The sequence below is a fragment of the Dryobates pubescens genome, chromosome 12, assembly GCF_014839835.1.
Source record: "Dryobates pubescens isolate bDryPub1 chromosome 12, bDryPub1.pri, whole genome shotgun sequence".
In the NCBI taxonomy this organism is placed as follows: domain Eukaryota; kingdom Metazoa; phylum Chordata; class Aves; order Piciformes; family Picidae; genus Dryobates; species Dryobates pubescens.
The window spans coordinates 19,857,006-19,870,937 of record NC_071623.1 but is presented as its reverse complement, the minus strand read 5'-3'; positions in this window follow the sequence as shown (position 1 = coordinate 19,870,937).

The following is a 13,932-nucleotide window of genomic DNA, read 5'->3' as shown; positions in this document are numbered from 1 at the left end:
ATTGTTGGGTTTTTTTCATCTGCTTTATCTATAGTCTTATAAATTTGGGCAAACTTGAGGAACTTATATTGTAGCACAGGTATCAAACTTCCTGTTAAGTTACTGAAAGATATTTTCTGTGTTTCCCTTTAGAGCCCACTGGGCCTAATAGGATGCAGCACAAAGCGTTCCATCTCCAGTCTGGCATGGCACTGAAATTGGTGCTTACCCTGAAGTGTAAGAGTAATGTAAGTGAATTGAAATTTTGCACATCTTATGTGTTTTACATGACTGGGGGTTGAAAGAATAAACTTCTCTTCCACTAGCTCTGTTACTTCTAGAGCCTGAGCATCATATACATTTTATGACAAAATGTTCTCAGGTTGATGGTAATCATCTTGGTTATCTTGCATGCATGTGTGCATAAACCAGCAAATACTATGGTTGCTCCTAGTTAATTTGAACACCCAATGTGTGTCATTGGCAAGCATAACCTCACAGAGCCTCACAGCAGAGGGAGAGTTGTTGTACTCCAAAATACAGCCTGATCCCCTACAGTGGTGCACACAACGGAGTCTTTCTTGCTGTGAGGAAGTTGCATAGTTCTCCGAGTACAAAATTATCTGGATGGTGATAGGCCTGCCACCCTCTGTGAGAGGAAGCCCTTGTGGCTTTAGAATACACTTTTTGAAAGTATTTTTAATTCACTGCTAAACACTCAGGGAATGTAGAGGAAGAAAAAGAAGGAAAACTTAGCCTTGTAAGCTGGTTCAAAAGGAAAGAGGGTTGTATGTATCCCTTGCACTCTGATCAGGGAAAATACTTCACTGTTTATAAACACTGTGAACTGTGGCTCTGAAAGTCTACTTAGTAACAGATAGCAAATGAGAGTTAAACACCCAGAAATGGAATTTTCCTGTTCCTGCACTGTTGTACAATTAAATCTGCGGAGATAGTTGAGCTTATGCATTTCAAAATTGTCTTCATACACTGTAGTTAAAAATCACTGCAGCCTAAATTCTGCAACTCTTCGTTACAAAGTCCATAGGAATTTGTTACAAAATCTGCAGGAATTTTCAAATGAAAATTGTAGTCAACAGCACCTTCAGGTAGGTCTTTTCATCGCTTGGTCAGCTGTTCTGTCTGTTGGTTCCAACAACAGCATACAGCTCAGTAAGAAGGAAATTAAATTCCAAATATTGAGTCCCTATAGGGAATGTCTCCTTGTGGTTCTCTTAATCAAAATGTGCTCTGCTTCAGAAAGGAAATTAAATCAAGGTGGCCAGCTTCCCTCCCCTCTTCCTCTCCTCACGAATAAGTAAACCAGAACTGCAGAATGATTTTCAAGGGCTAAAAAGTGCATTTGGAACAAATGCTCAGAGTACCTGTAAAGCAGAGCAGAGGATTGTTTCTGTTCCCAGACAATTCAACTGCAGTAGAAAGTCTCACTGCAGTATTACCAAGGGTCTTGTCAGTATCCTGTGTGTAGGAAAATTAAGTTTCCTTTACAATGTGTCCCAGGATATTAGCCTAACCAGGTGAACTAGCACAAATGGGAAGAAAGGCACGGGTGCCTATAGGTTAAAGTCTGTTTTCTGACACTTGTGCTTACTGTGTAACATGCAATGTGCTTTGAATGTCCTTTGACTTTGAGGTTAGCTTAGACACTCAGCACTAGCTGGGGGAGGGTGATGGTAAGTCCCACTCACAAGGAGGTCTCAGAGTGGCTTATTCATGAGAACACAAAAGGGCTGGAAAACAGCTGCGTTGCAGGCTGTGCAGCAGGTAACTGACCTGAAGACAAACTACAATATCAGGGCTCATTTCTATCTGGATGATACAGATCCCTTTTAAAGTTTTACCTCAGACTGGCAACTACCAGCTACATATTTTTCTTGTGTGGATTTTTTTCACTTTCCCCATTTCCAAGTAGAAACAGAGGAAAGCCTCCAACACTTGGAAAAAGGGTTTTGACTATTTTTTTCAAAGAAAAGACTCAAATAAGAAAATGAGGTTCAAGAAAAACAAAGTTTTTATTGGATGCTTAATATAGAAATGCTTAGTGGGAGATGTTTCATGTCATATAGGGGAATGAAGCATCCAACTTCTGTGGGATTTAGTCACTTTGTTGTCATCTGTGCCTCCAGAGTCCAGCCCTTAACATTTTAATTTGAAATCCATTTTACAGTTAAAATAGCTCAAATTTAAGGTAGATTTTTATCCAGCCTATTAAAAAAGCTTAGTTATAAAACAGTGGTGTCTTTTGTTCAGGTTCTGTGCAAAACCATTATTCAAACTAAATTTAGCAGGTTTTATTTCCCAGCTCTGGGTGTACATGGGAAAACAAGGAGACCTGTGCCTGTGGCTGGCTCCCAGTCTGCTCACAGGAAGTCCTGCTTGCTTTGTTTAGCTCGTTCAACAAAGCCTGAGCTGGAAGAAGGCAATGTGCAAACACTAGACTAATGTCTCACAATTAAAACACCACCTAGTGAATCAACAATGAAGCATATGTCTCCCTGTCAAAATAAAATCATTTACCAAACATTACCTTTAGATAATGTGTGCTGTACTGTTAGTGACTCACATAAAGTTGGTGATTCAATGACCTATATGGATCTTGCTATTGTTAGATTGCTAGCTCCATTTTCTTTTAAGTGCCACTCTAACAATATGACTGATTAGGAGAATGATGCCTTATCAAAATAAAGCTATAAAAGGACCACATTTTGCATGTTTGTTTTGAAATTCAGGCTAAATCCTAAATCTGGGGCTTAGCTCAGCACTCAGATGTCCAATCAACTGATGTTGTGCCAGTAAGCAAACAAAGTCATCTTTACTGTCACCATTACATATCAGACACACATCCACTACAGAACTGTACTTTGAAAGAATTCTTTTATAGAAGTACTCTAGGGATTAAAAAAAATGGCATCTACCACCCATTTGGGAACTGATTGTAAAGAGTCCAATTATTTTCCAACCCTCCATGCCACAAATGGAAAAAGAACAACCAAAAACCCAAACAAAAACCAAAAACTTGTTCTAGGCTTCTCAGAGCAGTTGACATGAGGCTAGGGTGATGGGAGAGGACAAACGTGTGTAACACATGTGTGCATGCACATTCACATATGTTTATCCTTCCTTTTCCTAGTCTTACACAGTAATTGATAAATCATGACATGGTCACGGCCAGTGTAACAGAACCTCAAAGCTGCCACATATTGCTGCCTGATAATATAAAGCTGTGTCAGCCTCTGCAAATTTCTGAAAACATGCTATAATGGATTTCTCTTGGTTATTGGAAGAACTGTCTGCATCCTTATCGAATGTAGAAGTTGTCTTCAGGAATTATTTTTTCTTTTTATTTTTTTTTTGTTAGTGGGTGCTGCTTTACTGTAAATTGACCTGGTTGAGTAAGATAGTAGTCTCCATGTATTAACTCACACTTCTTGAGGGGTTTGGAGCACAAGCCCTATGAGGAGAGCCTGAGGGAGCTGGGTTTTCTTAGACTGGAGAAGAGAAGGCTCAGAGGAGGCCTTATTGCTGTCTACACCTACCTGAAGGGAGGTTGTAGCCAGGTGTGGATTGGTCTCTTTTCCCAGACAACCAGCTCCAGAACAAGAGGACACGGTCTCAAGCTGCACCAGGGGAAGTTTAGGCTGGATATTAGGAAGAAGTTCTTCATAGAAAGAGTGGTTGTCCATTGGAATGTGCTGCCCAGGGAGGTGGTGGAGTCACCAACACTGGAGGTGTTTAGGGAGAGACTGGATGGGGTGCTTGGTGCCATGGTTTAGTTGATTAGATAGTGTTAGATGATAGGTTGGACTTGATGATCTCAAAGGTCTTTTCCAAACCTGGTTAATTCTATTCTATTCTATTCTATTCTATTCTATTCTATTCTATTCTATTCTATTCTATTCTATTCTATTCTATTCTATTCCATTCCATTCCATTCCATTCCATTCCATTCCATTCCATTCCATTCTTTGCAGAGACAACCGTCTGGATAATTTTGTATCAGGAAAGTTTTTATTACACTACTGCCAGCAGACTTACCTATCTATGTTCACTTCATGCTCATGTTTAGTCTAGTCTGGTTTCCTGGCCCCATCTATCATCACTGAAGAGAGTTAAATTTTGCAGAATTTGCCTCAATCTTCTGTATGAAAATGGAGCCCAGACAGTTGCCTGTAACTAAAGAGGTGCCTAAAGTAAGTGAGATGGGTCTCATTCATGCAGGATATCATACAAAAAGTAGATATTAGTATCCGTTATCTTGCCAACTCATAGTGATATTTAAAGTGCTCCTAGTAGACCTGACAGCATTGATGGACAGCCTGAATAGCTGCAGCAGCAAGATTTCTTGTTATGTACTTTTCAGAAAACTGACTAGATGCTGTGAGACAGACTCACAAACTTTAAAAAAACAATTAAAAAATTAAGATTTTTGAATTACTGAAGAAAAGCACAACAAGTCACTCAAATAGCTTCATGCTGGAAGAGTCACAGGGTTCCTTGCAATTCTCCATTTATCATCAAGGAGGGCTAGACAATGGCAGTGACCAAAATGAATACAGTTGCTTATTATTTTCAATGTTTTTATTTCCCAGTGAAGATGTGGGGACAGGTTGTGAGCAACAGGTGCAGGTTTTCCATAGATTACCATAAAGGTAATATTTTTTTTCATTCTTGTGATTACTGCTTGCAGACCTAATCACAACTCCCTCAAACTTACCTGTATCTTTTATGTAGGAATATGTTTTGTGTTCATAAAAAAATTAAGTGTATTTGAGAAGGGATGAAGGAGATAAAAAGAGATTTTACACCAAAAGAAACCCTAATGATCTGTATTCACAGATGACATAGCAAACCAGGTTATCACCGGGTAACAGAACTTCATACAACGTGATGGCAGTTCATGCGTGCTTTATATTTCTCTTGCAAAACAAGATGTACTTCATGCAAGCATAGCTTCTTCAGTGAAAGCTGGTTGAGTTAACTCAAATTACCTTTTCTTTTCTGCCTGCAATGTAGTGGAGAGTTACAGATCAGCAGATGCATATCAAATTCCTATCCTATGGTAGTGCTTGTGTATTTGAGCTCTTGATTGTTACTTGGTATCCCGGGCAAGGCAATGTTTGCTTCTCTGGTAGGCCTGACTGGACTGTTTCTAAAATTGTCAGCTGTCATTGACTTGAATGGGTTTAAAATTCAAGCTAAAAATGTCTCCTTATGTAAATAAGCAACATATTTTATATTCTTAGCCAGTATCCTCTAGCAAAATCTGAATGTGTTTGTGAACAACCCATCATTATATCTTAAAAACAAAAAATTCAACATTTGTTTGTTTATGTAACACTTGTTTTAACTCTGTGAATTGTTTATGCTTGGTGGAAAGTGATTGCAACGTCTTAATGATTTTGGATTATTCTGGGGACATCTGTAACAGTGCTGACTCTTGATTCTTCTGTACTTGCACACACAAGTCACTCTGCATTTCTGCCTTCCTTGGAACAGGGCTACAATTATTACTCTTGATGTGATATCTGATGCTTGTATTTGAAAGCAGCAGAATTTCCAGGGCTATTATTATAGGCATATGAGTCACATCCCATCTTGATGCTTTTGGTTTATCCCACTTGCTGTGGGTAACATTTGCAGCAAGCTTTTCCATATAATGATAATACTTGCATGGTGTTCTTCATGAGCAAAATGTTGTGCAAATATTAGCTAACTAACCCTTGTATAACCTATGTATTGTGAGCAAATGTGTTATAATTCTCAGAGGTGAAAGTAGGAGAGAGTGGGAGGAAAAGGATAGCTCTCCTCTCTTCCTCTGCTAAGAGCAAGAAAATTTTTTTTCTTCCTCTTTCAAATTAATTGAGATGCAGCCTTTTCTGTTTCCCTTGACTTGGGCCTTATCTTGTTGTTGTTTTACAGGGAAAACAACTGTGAGGGAAGCAGGGAATTGTACAGGCACTGTACAACGACTCTGTTAAGGTTATGTTCAGACCAGGTGCACTCACCTCTGCATCTGTTGCACTGCATCTGTCCACACCTATGTATGTAGCTCTGTTCCTGTCAAAGTACTTTTGGTCCAGATGACATTGTTTCATCTTGTTTCCTTGGGGTTTTACACCATGTTATAAGCAAGAAAACACTCGTAGTTCCAAATGTCAGAAGGAAAAGGAAAATGGATGAATTCACTTTTGACTTCTGGAACATGTCCATGATTAACTGAAAGAGAATCTCAGAAGTTGCATGTAAAATTATATTTTGTCTCCTTCAGGTGCAAGAATTATTTTGAATACACAGTGTGCTCTTCTGATTTTCAAGGTGAGCTCTTTTTTCTTCTGTACATATAGCTTGTTTGTATTAAAGCTGTCCTGCTGCAGGGTTCTGTGGATAACCCCTGGCCCAAAACATCAGGAAGGTAGATTTTATGATTTCCTCATAGGACATGAGGGACATTTATGTTCCTTGTACCCTAAATGGATATGGGAACACAGCCTTTGTTTCTCTCATGTTTAAAATTGCTCCTACTGGCCAAGGTGATATAAACACAGGGAAGGTAAGACACTTGAAAAGTTGCATTGATGTGAGCACAATTCCTTATGTGTGTTCTGATGGTCAGAGGGCAATTGATGAATTACATGAAGGGCAGAGAGGGAGAACAGCTTTTCACATACATGCAGTTCTTTGTTTTCTTGTTCTTCATAGGCTGCAGTCTGTAGTGGCTGAAAATGAGCAAAGCGACTGCTCCACAAGGCAGAGCTGTTGGGCCAGGGATTGCTGTATCTATATCTATGTATCCATGCCAAGCATAGAGAAATATCAAGAAGCTGTTATGTGATATATTTTAAATGATCAACAAGGCGGATGCTGCAGTCACAAAACTCCTACTTATGATCAATCAGCTCTCCAATATGCAAGCAGCTAATTACAATGGATAGCACATGCCAGTAAGCAAGGCTTGTCAGATTTTCCATTCGACTTAGGCTCTTTGTTTATTGCTGTGTGCTGGACCTTTATCTGCTGTATCTTATCCTCTTCCCATTATAATCAACACAGTAATTTTTTTTTTTCTGATGTTGAGTGGGTTATTCAGTGAGGCCTCAGCTACAGGCTGAGCTGTTATATTTTGCTTCCTTTGCTGCTGAGGCCTTTCCAGCTCTGTAAATACATTTATACTATCATAACCTATATGATTATCTTGATTCTAAAAGACAAAACAAATACTGTCTATCCAATACTTATTATTAACCTCATTAAAATATCAAGGTTTCCAACCTTTTGCAGTGGGTCAGCTGCAGAAAGTGCCTGCTATAAGAGAGGCAATGATAAAAAAATTGCTAGTTTTTACATTAAAAAGTATAATCTCAAACAACTGTGTAACTTGACTAAGGCCCTCTTTTAAATTCATGATTATGATAGCAAGGAGAGGAGTGAATTATTACAAGGAGTATTTCTGGTTTTAGTGTTTTGAGCCAAAGGGATATAATGTATGCACTTTCACTGGAATACAGAGAAGACTTTCAGAAAAAGAGAATTGTGCTAACATCTGTTTTGAACATTCAAGGCACATCAGCTATTGCCTTATACTTACTTATACTTATGGATTATACTTACTCTTGTGTAAAGTACAAGTACAATGTCTGCTCACCAGTTACCTCTGAGTTTGCATGTTCCAGGAAATAACTATAATTTTTCCAGAGCTGCACAATAAATGATACTAACTGAAAACAGCATCTGCAAAGCTCTACCTGAACCAGTAATATCTTTTTGTTTGTTTGTTTCTGCACAAATACAAGTGCCACGCTTGTTGATCAACAAAATACTGGAAATACTGCCACAGGATTTGAAAGAATCTGCCTTCTGACAAAGCCATGCCCTCTGACAAAAAGACTTAACCTTATAATTCTTTGTAAAATGGAGATAAAGTAGACCTCTGTGAGCTTTGTCTTTATTTTTGTGCCTTCTCTGCACTTTTGGTTTGTGGAGCACAGGCAGTAGGTAGGCACCATTGCAGCTGTTGCTAATGGCAATGCTATCATTAATCCTCTCTGTGCAGTTCCAGAACTATCTCAGCAAGAGTTTGAAATGAATTTGTGACAGAAGCAAAGTATCATGGCCCTCTAAACTGCAAAATTAAACAAATAGATTTAAAGCAGGTGTCTTAATTCCTTTACTAGGGATCATGGTGCAAGGAAACGTCTTGTCAGAACTGGGGGGCTGTCCTGGTGATTGGCACCTTGAGGTACTGCTGGTTTTGCAGCGTGCTAGGACCTGAAATTTCACATCTTAACACATATTTGACTAATTTTAGAGTTCCGAGAGTTAGGCTGAATACTGTGAGTAGAGACAGTTGGAGAATCAGCTTCTAATCCATAAGTGATCCTGATTATTGATGCTGGTGAGCTGTAAGGGACAGAGAAGACCTTCATAAGGGAGACACTTGTCTTGCTGACAAAGTTGAGAGTTGCAGCTGAATGAGGAAGGAAAGAGTTTAAAGAAAGAAGTTCATTTCTTTTGTAAAGGGTTGCATGATCCTTAGGAGAGTTGCTTCTTCTCTCTATCTGCATCACAGAATTAGCACAACGATGCTACTTAGCTCCATAACTCTTCCCTAATGTTAAGCTACTCCTGGTCATGTAGGCTACCTTTCTAACAATGCAGAGAGAAAACTCTTCCAGATAATTATTTGTGCCAGATATCCAGATGTAAAGTAAGAATAATGCTTGTCTAATCTCACTGGAATGCTCTAAAAGGTATTTTGTTATTTTTTTTTTTTTATTTAATGCTAGAGAGAGGCTTCCAATAGGAAAGATAATTTAGTCTTCAGTCATGATTTTTCAAAGTGGGCTGGATCACAGACTCAATTACAGCAGTAAACAGAAATCATAGAGCAGCCCTTTCTACCCACATGGATGTCATTCTTTTTATACATGAAATGAGATAGGGCTCCCATGGGGAAGAAAGAACGTGACCAGATACTTGTCTTCATGCATGCACACAGAAAGGATTGCAAAAAGATACACAGAAAGGATTAACTACAATTACACAATTCTATTATTTCCTTGCACATAAGAACTAATTTTGTAACTTCAGTTATTGCCCTCACCCTCTTTTAAAATGTGAGTAGGCTATCTATTCACTGCTCATGCATCTAAGGATGGCTTTAATATCAAGGGCTACAAGCAGCAGTATGAGAGTTGTAGTAACTGATTTAGTGGCTGATTTAACCATGTCAAAGGTTGAAATTGATGTCATAGTTAGAGCATGGAAGTGAACAGAGGAAAAAAAACAGGAGAGTGATTGAGAAATAGGCTTAAGTACCTGAAACATTGTGTTCTGCCAAAAAGTGGCAAAATTGCTAGTAGATATGTAAACCTAGAAGGCTGACAGGGAACAGACCTAGAAGAGCCTAATATTGGTGACATTTTCCCCATACTACCAATTTAAGGTTGATGCAACAAAGCCAGAGCTAGCTCATACCCTAGAAAAAATAATGTTCTATGAAACTCACTGTTGCCTTGGGATCTTCCTATTAAAGTGGCATAAAATGGCACTTAAACAAAATGTCATTTAAACAAAACGAATGAATGTTGGCCAAATTTATTTCAATACTTGTCACCAACTGTTTCTGAAAATTGAACAAAAAGGAAATGACATTTTGTAAAATTATCCAATTCGTTGAAAGTCTGGCAACTATATTTCTGAATGAAACTTGCCCCTCAGTTCCTGAGTGTGGCCTTGAACAAGGTACTGCATTTGGAAAAAGCATGAAAATTTGCCTTCTCCCATCTAGGAAAGGCCTGTGGCAAAAGAGAGGCATGTATTCATAAACCTTCTATTGTGTCCTTGGGTGTTTGCTTGAAGTGTCTGGAGGATCTAATTCTAATGTTGGGATCCTACTGGGTATTTGCAGAGGAATGGGTAAGCTTGTTGGAAATGGTACTGGTGGCCATAAGCAGAACTGTGCATGGACTTCAGGCTTCTGCTCAACTCTACCACCTGCCACAGATCTCAGATTAACCTGTGATTTGTCTTTTATATGAATAAGTTTTCAGACTGTTTTTGGCTTCTGCACAGGTACTCATCTGGCCTTGATGAAGGACATTTCTAACAGAAGCCCTCTCAGTGCACACTGGCTTGTAAATAAAATAGGACAACTTGCTTTGAATAGTGATGCTAAAGGAGTCTGCTTGTTTTTATAGAGTTCACTACACTGGACATACATACAGCCTAACCTGAGCCTCTTCTGTCAAACCAGCAGAGTAAGTCACAATGGACTAAGCACACACACTGGATATACTGCACACACATACAGGGCCAGCATACTGCATGGTTAGCTTCTCTCTTGTTGTAGCATAACCAATTTATATAGTTACAGATGTAATGTGATGTTTGTTTCCCAGGAACTCCAAAGAATATTATTTATTATGATGGTTTTAAACCTCAATCCAGCCATTGCTCAATAACATTCCACAATTAAAAAGAGAAAAAGGTATTTCAACAATAACAAGTAGCTTTTAAGAGTGGACATCAGAGTTACAGTGTGAGCAAAATACCTGAAAAGTGAATTCAGTGCAATGCTAGGATTAATATTAATGCTGCTAAGCTCACTTGTCTTTTCCTTGCTTTATATCAGTAGCTCTCACAGTGCATTATCTCCCCCTGAATTCATGTCTGCTGGAGGTCCTGACTTGCCGATGGCAGGAGCTTGTGTAAACTTTCTTCCAATGAAGGTCTTCAGCATCATGTAAAAGGTAATCTGGCCATGATTTTTTCATTTCAAATATACATAGAGTGTTTCTGTCTCGTGCATGACAGTAAAATTTATCCATGTCCAGCAGGTGGTGTGTCATTGCTGAATACTTTGCTTTCACAGTGACACATTTGGTTCTCCTCCCAGGGTCCCCACTGATCACTGCAGAGAAGCATGGGGGTGATGTGGTGCTACTGAACAGACACTCCCTCTTCACTGCTCTGAAAATGTAGCTTAGGCTGTTCTGCATTGAGATGGTATCAGTTGCTCTGGGTTTCAGACAACATATGTATCAAATGCTGTCAAATACAAAATTACTGTGCTGGCATCCCCAGCCCCAAAGCAAAGTCTGCTGCTATCCTTTCAGTGATCAAAACTAGGTTTAAATTGAGCTCATGCTGGATAGATTTTACAGGCTATTGCACACTTCATTTATTTGATTAAAAAATCTGGCCCAAGTTACTCTTAATTCTTCTGTACTTGTAATTTGTACCAAACAGCCGTGTAGTTTTAGCTTTGTCTGTCAAAGATGCATTTTTCATGCAGTGATTCATCTAGACATGGTGTAATAGCATTGTCCACCATCTAATTTTAGATTTTTTTTCTTTGATTTTCAATGATTTTCCCTGTTTTCTCCTTGAGACTCAGAATATCCCAAAAATGGCACTGTGCAATGCTTTTTTTTTGAGTCTGCCAACTCTCCATATATTTTTTTCTGCAGTAAAAATACTTGTCCTTTTTATTCAGGTGTAATTTCATGAAGCCCAAGATATCATTTTAAAAGATTAGTCCATCTATCAAGGCTTTTCATTTGTATTTTAAAAGGGCTCTCTTCACACTAAACACAACCATTTAAAACCTTTTCTGGAGGCCTGTTTGTGGGTTTGGGGAAGGTTGTTTTTAGATTGTTTTTTTCTCATTTGTTGGTCTAATACACAGTGGTTTTCTAGGAACAAATAGGAAACCTTTCAACCACTTCTAATCAGTCCCAGATGTATCCTCCATCGGCTTTGCCAAGTATCGTATTCCCTGCCGTACACTGAAGAATCAGAAGCACACACTCAAATTTTTATAACAGCCCCTTTTAAAATGCAATGAAGTGTAGCTGGTTCTATTCTCTCCCAAATAACTTTTGCTGGAGCTGCTCTGTTTCCATCAGGAGAAATGGTACTTCAGATAGCTAAGGTGTAATGGCTCACCTCTTCCTCTAAGCAGTTTTACTGAACAAGAACACATGAGGTCTCTCCATGGCTTCAGATGTGTCTGTGCATGATAAACAATGCATTCTTGCATTACTGAGAGAGTCAGATATATATGGAAGCAAACAAAATGTTTGTCTATCAGTACTCCAAATCAGCTACACCAGCACTCCAGCAATGAAAAGCACCCACAAAACTTTACCAGATATTTGCATTAGGTTACACCTCTGGAATATGAAATGCAGTGATTGTATAAAACCACAGTTGGCCCTAATCATGGAGAAACACAGAGAAAGAGGCCAGTTGTGTAAAGAGTGTTTGACCACTGGTTGGAAGCGTGTTCAAAACATTTACATCTGCCTACCCCCCTCTTCCTTATCGGGATCCCCGGATGGAGTGCATCTTCAGCTTGGATTTGACTTTCACAGGCCATAAAAAGATAAATAATAATGCAAAGACATTACAAAGAGGACCTTACTTGCATGTCTTTCATTGCCCAAATGCCAACTCTTCTTCCCATAGACTGGGAAGTTTCCTTTTTTTTTTTAAAGTGTGAATTGAAGACTAGCTGTTCAATCCTTCAGTTTTGTCCTGTATCAGAACTACGGTTCATGCTGAATCAAATGAGTTTTTATCATTGTCAAATGATCAATAAAAATGCTAATTAAACAAATCATTTCAAGGGAAATGAAGTTTGGAGAGAGTGAAAAAAAAAAGAAAAAGCAATCCATTGAAAGCCAACTTCTTGGAAATAAAAGTAGGGGACAGATAAAATTTAGTGAAATGTAAATTATAAAGACAGGTTCTTTGCTGAATCAGGCAAGTGTCAAATTCATTGTTTCCATGAAACATGGTGCTGTGTTCACTTGTCACAGACAATTTGTAAATTACAGCAGGTCTCCTGCTTAGTCCCACCATTGCTCCTTGCTGTATTTTTTCATATCACACTTAAAGAAATTAACACAGATTGCAGGCTGGCAGAAAGAAATGCCTGGGGAGCTGCAAGTTTGTACCCACTCTTGGGCAGATGAGTCAAATCTCACCACCACTCCCCTCCGGCACAGGCTCTTGGAAGCAAAACCTTTAGCTCACACCTTCTCAACAGGACATCTCTGCTTGAAATCTCTTTCAAGGAAGCAATATGGAGATGCAAATAGGAAATAAGAATTCATTTCACTAAGACAAGGGTCCACCAGCTACTTTTTTTTTTTTTCAGTAGCAACTGAGCTAATTGCTGACAAATTGTTTGATAGTATATTGTGGAACTTTATGATGGTCCTGTTTAGCTCTTGCACAGGTTATCTTTTCCTGCAAAAGCTGATTGATGTAGGGTTTTTTCTGTTTGTTAATTCAGTCTGTAAAAAAATATCAGGATGGCAAAACTCAAGGCTAAACCCTAACCCCAAAGGCCTGAAACGATGCCTGCAGTAGCTCTTCGATAACATCAGAGTGCCTGAAAAATGACCTGCCATTCACCATTTCTTCTTTTATGGACATCATTAGCAGCATTTGATTGTTGCAACTTTGTTGGTAGCACAGTCATTGGCAATTTTTTCTTGTACTGTAAGCATAGACCTCAAGTACGGTGGTTGTAGCCAGGAAGGGGTTGGTCTCTTCTCTCTAGCAACCAGCACCAGAACAAGGGGACACAGTCTCAGGCTGCGCCAAGGGAAGTTTAAGCTCGAGGTGGGGAGAAAGTTCTTCATGGAGAGAGTCATTTGTCATTGGAATGTGATGCCCAGGGTGGTGGTGGAGTCACCATCCCTGGAGGTGTTCAAGAGGGGATTGGACGTGGCACTTGGTGCCATGGTCAAGTCATGAGGTCTGTGGTGACAGGTTGGACTTGATGATCTTTGAGGTCTCTTCCAACCTTAGTGATACTGTGATGCATTCACTCAGTTCCTCACCCTTTAAATTGTCTCTGCTTTACTGCTCCAGGGAGAAATCCCTGACCCAGAGGCCAAATGTTGCAGAGCAGCCTCTCCT